Source organism: Suncus etruscus, chromosome 6 (genome assembly GCF_024139225.1).
Source record: "Suncus etruscus isolate mSunEtr1 chromosome 6, mSunEtr1.pri.cur, whole genome shotgun sequence".
NCBI lineage: Eukaryota > Metazoa > Chordata > Mammalia > Eulipotyphla > Soricidae > Suncus > Suncus etruscus.
The window spans coordinates 23,783,044-23,788,628 of record NC_064853.1 but is presented as its reverse complement, the minus strand read 5'-3'; the positions used below and the strand labels follow the sequence as shown (position 1 = coordinate 23,788,628).

At 46.0% G+C, this 5,585-nt stretch overlaps 1 pseudogene; it reads right to left on the bottom strand.

The window, feature by feature from the left end:
* Positions 1-4,238: 4,238 nt before the first annotated feature.
* On the bottom strand, positions 4,239-4,337 carry LOC126012398 (uncharacterized; annotated as a pseudogene).
* Positions 4,338-5,585: the final 1,248 nt, after the last annotated feature.

The window sequence follows — 5,585 nt, the reverse complement described above, 5'->3', positions numbered from 1 at the left end:
GTCACTGTAATATTGCTTCTGTCAAATGTAACTATTTTTATTTATTTATTTAGATTTTGGGGTCACACCGAGTAGCTCTCAGGGGTTACTCCTGACTCTGCATTCAGAAATTGCTTTGGCAGGCATTTGGGACATAGGGTATGAAACCCAGGTCCATCCTGGGTCTGCCGGGTACAAGGCAAACGCCCCACCACTGTGCTATTGCTCCAGCCCCAGTGTAACTTTCTTTTTTTTTGGGGGGGTGGGTCACACCCGGCAGTGCTCAGTGGTTACTCCTGGCTCTATGCTCAGAAATCACTCCTGGCAGGCTCGGGGGACCATATGGGATGCTGGGATTCGAACCAATGACCTTCTGCATGAAAGGCAAACGCCTTACCTCCATGCTATCTCTTTGGCCCCCAATAAAAAATTTTTTTTGGCTTTTGCCCTCGGTATCTGCAGCACATAGAGCACATCCCCCAGCCTCCACATCACCCAGACCCCGGCCACCTCCTCCAGGCATCTTTAAAGGGAGCACAACCCCATGGCTGACTGCGCAAGGGTTCCCGCAGATTGAGCTGAAATTCTGAGGCCCCTTCATTGACAGGGTCACCACCAACCTGAAGCTGGGTAACCCCATGGACTGATTGTGTGCTTCAAGGTGAAGACCACGGTGTCACGCAGGTATTGCATGTCAAAATCAACAAAACCATCTCCACCGCGACTTCCAAGACTGAAGTCCCCGCTTTGGCCAAGTCCCACAGCCCAATGCTGTAGGATACAAAGGTAAAGAAGGTGATTAAACAGTGCAGGCAGCTGCAGACCGACGTACAGCATCTCCGGGACAAAAACTGACACTTGAAGAAAGAAAACAGACTTCATATGCGGAAGACCCTGTGGAGCAGCAGCCCTGTGCTTGCCCTGGCCTCAGTGGCAGTGAGTAAGGAAAGGGCCTGAGCGCCTGACAGCCGGCACTGGTGACGGTGCTGTTCTTCATTGCAAGATTGAGGCAGCATATAGATTGGCCGGCAGGTGGCACATTTTTCCACCACCTTTGGATAAAGAAGTCAACATCTGACTACATTTCACAGTCTTGCCTTGCTTTCTGGTGGTGTGCATGTGCACATATATCTACAACCATCTATCTACCAACATCCAGCCTTGTAGAAAGTCAGGAAGGGCTGGTCTCCCTGGAGCAGGAAGAGCTTGGAGAAGGTTGCAGACCAGGCAGATTCAGCTCGGTGGGAAGGCATTTGTCTGGGGGTGGAGGGCACCTGCTAGTATGAGCTTCTGTAGAAAGAAGTGGCCAGAGTGGATGACAGTCTCCAGGTGATGATCAGGCTGCCTTACCACTTCCCTGGAGAGCTGGGAGCAGCCTGGCTGATTCCCTTGCTTGAGTTCCTGTTCCCAGCACACACACATCCCAGAGTTGGGAGCACAGACTGGGTACCAGCTGGTGTAGGTTTTGGGCTCCTTGGTGAATAAGATTCACTCATTCATTCATTCACTCATTTATTCACATTGAATGGTGATTGGAAGTTTGAATTTAATTTAATTTATGTGAATTGACTTTATGCTGTGAAAGAGCAATACAATTCTGTTTGACTATGTAGCATTTTTCAAAGAAAATAAAGAGCCAAATTAAAGGTTAAAAAATAAATAAATTCTTGGACCAGAGAGATAGCACAGCAGTAGGGCATTTGCCTTGCACGCAGCTGACCCAGGATGGACAGTGGTCTGAATCCCGGAATCCCATATGGTCCCCTTCATGCCTGCCTGAGTGCAGAGCCAGGAGTAACCCCTCCCTGAGTACTGCCAGGTGTGACCCAAAAATAAAATAAACAAACAAAAAATTCTCACTATGAATTCTGGATGATGATCAAGAGATGAAGCTAGGGCTCACACATATTGGGGTGGTCTGGGATGTACTGCCTGAGTTTGGGCATTTGTTCCTCCTTTTTATTATTAAATAACGATTTAACATAAAAAATACCATTTCTGGGGTCGGAGCAATAGGACACAGCAGTAGTGCATTTGCCTTGCATGCTGCCAACTCAGGATGGACCTGGGTTCAATTTATGACATTCCATATTGTCCCCTGATCCTTCCAGGAGTGATTTCTGAGTACAGAGCACCACTTGGTGTGGCCCCAAAACAAAAACAAACAAACAAACAAAAATCATATCATTGAGGCCATTTTTATTTTCCTATTTTTTGGCCATACTCAGCAATGTTTAGTGTTTATTCCTGCCTCTGCATTCAAGAATCACTCCTGGCAGTGCTCAGGGGACCATATAGAATATCAAAGATTGGGCCCGGAAAGATAGCACAGCAGTGTTTGCCTTGCAAGCAGCCGATCCAGGACCAAAGGTGGTTGGTTCGAATCCCGGTGTCCCATATGGTCCCCCGTGCCTGCCAGGAGCTATTTCTGAGCAGACAGCCAGGAGTAACCCCTGAGCAACGCCGGGTGTGGCCCAAAAACCAAAAAAAAAAAAAAGAATATCAAAGATTGAAACTAAGTCAGCCACATGCAAGGCAATTGCCCTACTGTTGGTCTGTTGGTCTTCATATTGCCTTCTTTTTTTTTTGTATTTTTTGGGGGTCACACCCAGCAGCGCTCAGGGGTTACTCCTGGCTCTACACTCAGAAATTGCTCCTGGCAGGCTCAGAGGACCATATGGGATGCCAGAATTCAAACCACCTTCCTTCTGTATGCAAGGCAAACACACTGCCTCCATGCTATCTCTTCGGCCCCCTCATATTGCCTTCTAATTAGATCTCTCGATTTTTTTGATTTTCTATTAAAAAGATATTTCCCCATTGCCTCTTCATCTAGCTTTGCCCTCCCCTTGAGGGTGGGCTTTTTTTTTTTTTATCCAATAAAAGCTATTCAGGAGGCCTGGAGGGAGAGCTTCCATCTAGGCTCATGGTTCCACGTGGTGAAGGCAACAGCTTGCAGTGTTAGTTTCTGGCCTGCTATACCTTCCCAACTGAGTGTGGATTATTTTCTGTGTCAGAATTGCTGCAGAATCTTTGTCTCTTGTCCTACCTGGACAGGGGGCATGGGAACTCCTCTTTCTAAGAATTGTGGAACACACAACCCATCATTCTACACCCTACTGTTGGGTTACTTGCGGGGTCCTGCAAGCCCCCCGGGGGTCCCGGCCAGCAGGAATCAGTCGGGAGGCTCACGGACGACCACATCTTTATTTAGCAGGGCTAGAAGCACAACCACACCTGTAAAAAATCTGTGAGAGGTTAGTAATAATGACCTTAGGCGATTAAACCGGTCTAAGGTAAGGTTTATTAGGGTCCTGCACCCCTTATATAGGGAAGGTGAAAGGGGGCAGGCAAAAGGCATGTCAATCATACTTTTTGGCGCGAAAGCCATGAAACAAAGGCAGTAAATCATTCTCCAGAAGGGAGGGAGAAGCAGTGACATCTTACAAGCACTCCTAAGTCAGCAGCTTTCAAGGAATTGCCCTATGACCCTAAAGTAGGGTTTGCAGACCACTTTCCGGAACTTTCAGCAGGCAAGCTTTGTTGCATTTAGCTATTAACTCAGGAATGTAAGTTAAGGGGAGACTTGGCTCCATGGTATCAGGCAGTGTCTTCCTCCCCTAGGCTGAGAAGTTACTTATTACTTGATGGTTGCCTTTTTCCTGTTGGTATATGGGCTTATAGCAAATAGCACTTAGCACTGAAAAAATGGCAGGGAGTTTTGCAAAAGTAACCACTGAGTCAGTCACGGTAGCCAACAGTTACTGATCCTATTCTAATCAATAATTGTACACCACCCTAGGGTGTGATCTGGTGATAGTATATTGGATTATTCCTTGTTTGGTATTCTTCCACCTTAGGGTGGGACCTGATTCTTGTTAATAAAAGCAGGGGTCTGAGGAAGGCAGGGGGCTCATTCTTCAGTCTTCTTCCACTGAACTGCACTCCATCTTAGGAGAAGAAAGCTTGTGTGGTTGGATTCCTTGCTTGAGTGCTGGATTTCCTGAACCCATTATGTGTGATTATTTCCTACGGATCTCTACAACTGGAACTGTCCCCCTAATTGGACAGGGGAATGGGAACTGCCTTTACTGTCTGGGAGCTCAGTGGGAATCGAAACTCAACCAATCTCCTAGAGAACATGACCCTTCACCTACCTGGTGTGCAATCCCTCTAGCCCCTCTCTGCTCACCCTTTGCAGCTATTTCTATTGCTGCTGTGAACATGGCATCCAGAGAAATGTTGGAGTCCTTGCTTTTAATTCCTATATGTACATATCCATAATTTCTTACTCAGGGGCCATGCTAATCTTTTCTGTATTGTTCCAATTTTAGTATATGTGCTGCTGAAGCAAGCACAGGAAATTTTTTTATATAGTGAATTTATGCTGAATTTTGGAAAGAATCTTATACTGATTCCCCAGGAGCCACACTATTTTACTTTCCAACCAACAATACCCAAAGATTCCAGATTTTCCACATCCTTGCTAACACTTGCTATTTTCTGTTCTTCTTTTTTTCTTTTAAATAATGGCCATCATGGGGCCTGAGACATGTTACAATGCATAAGGCCCTTGCATGTAGCTGACTTGGGTTTGGTCTCCAACATTTCTTCCTTATGGTTCCTAAGCACCTTGAGAGCCAGGAGTAACACCTGAGTATCACTGGGTATGGTTCAAAAACAATAATAAAAACAAGCAAACGGGGCCAGAGAGATAGCATGGAGGTAAGGCGTTTGCCTTTCATGCAGAAGGTCAGTGGTTCAAATCCCGGCATCCCACATGGTCCCCTGAGCCTGCCAGAAGCAGTTTCTGAGCGTAGAGCCAGGAGTAACCCCTGAGTGCTGCCGGGTGTGACCCAAAGACGAAAGAAAGAAAGAAAAGAAAAGAAAGAAAGGAAGGAAGGAAGGAAGGAAGGAAGGAAGGAAGGAAGGAAGGAAGGAAGGAAGGAAGGAAGGAAGGAAGGAAGGAAGGAAGGAAGGAAGGAAGAGAGAGAGAGAGAGAGAGGGAGGGAGGGAGGGAGGGAGGGAGGGAAGAAGGAAGGAAGGAAGGAAAGAAAGAAATAAAGGAAAGAAAGGAAGGAAGGAAGAAAGAAAGAAAGAAAGAAAGAAAGAAAGAAAGAAAGAAAGAAAGAAAGAAAGAAAGAAAGAAAGAAAGAAAGAAAGAAAGAAAGAAAGAAAGAAAGAAAGAAAGAAAGAAAGAAAGAAAGAAAGAAAGAAAGAAAGAAAGAGAGAGAAAGAAAAAAACAAACAGGCCATCAGATTGGGTAAGCTTGACTGCTGAACTGACTCTAAATAGGTAAGGAAGTGTTGGGGTGAAGGACAGATGTTTGTCCTTGTTTGTTGGTATAACAGATCTTCACCCTATTCAGTACATCTCTTTTTGTTGGTACACAGCAATGATTGGATAGATGCACCTCTGGATGGAAGCATCCTTTGGATTGGTCTCTTATCCTACCTGTTCTCCACACCAAGGTGAGGTCTTGCACGTCCCAATAAAGATCCCAGGTCTCAGAGGGAAAAAATCACTTGTGGGGATCAGAGTGATAGCACAGTGGTAGGGTGTTTGCCTTGCACATGATCCACCCAGGACCAACCTGGGTTCAATC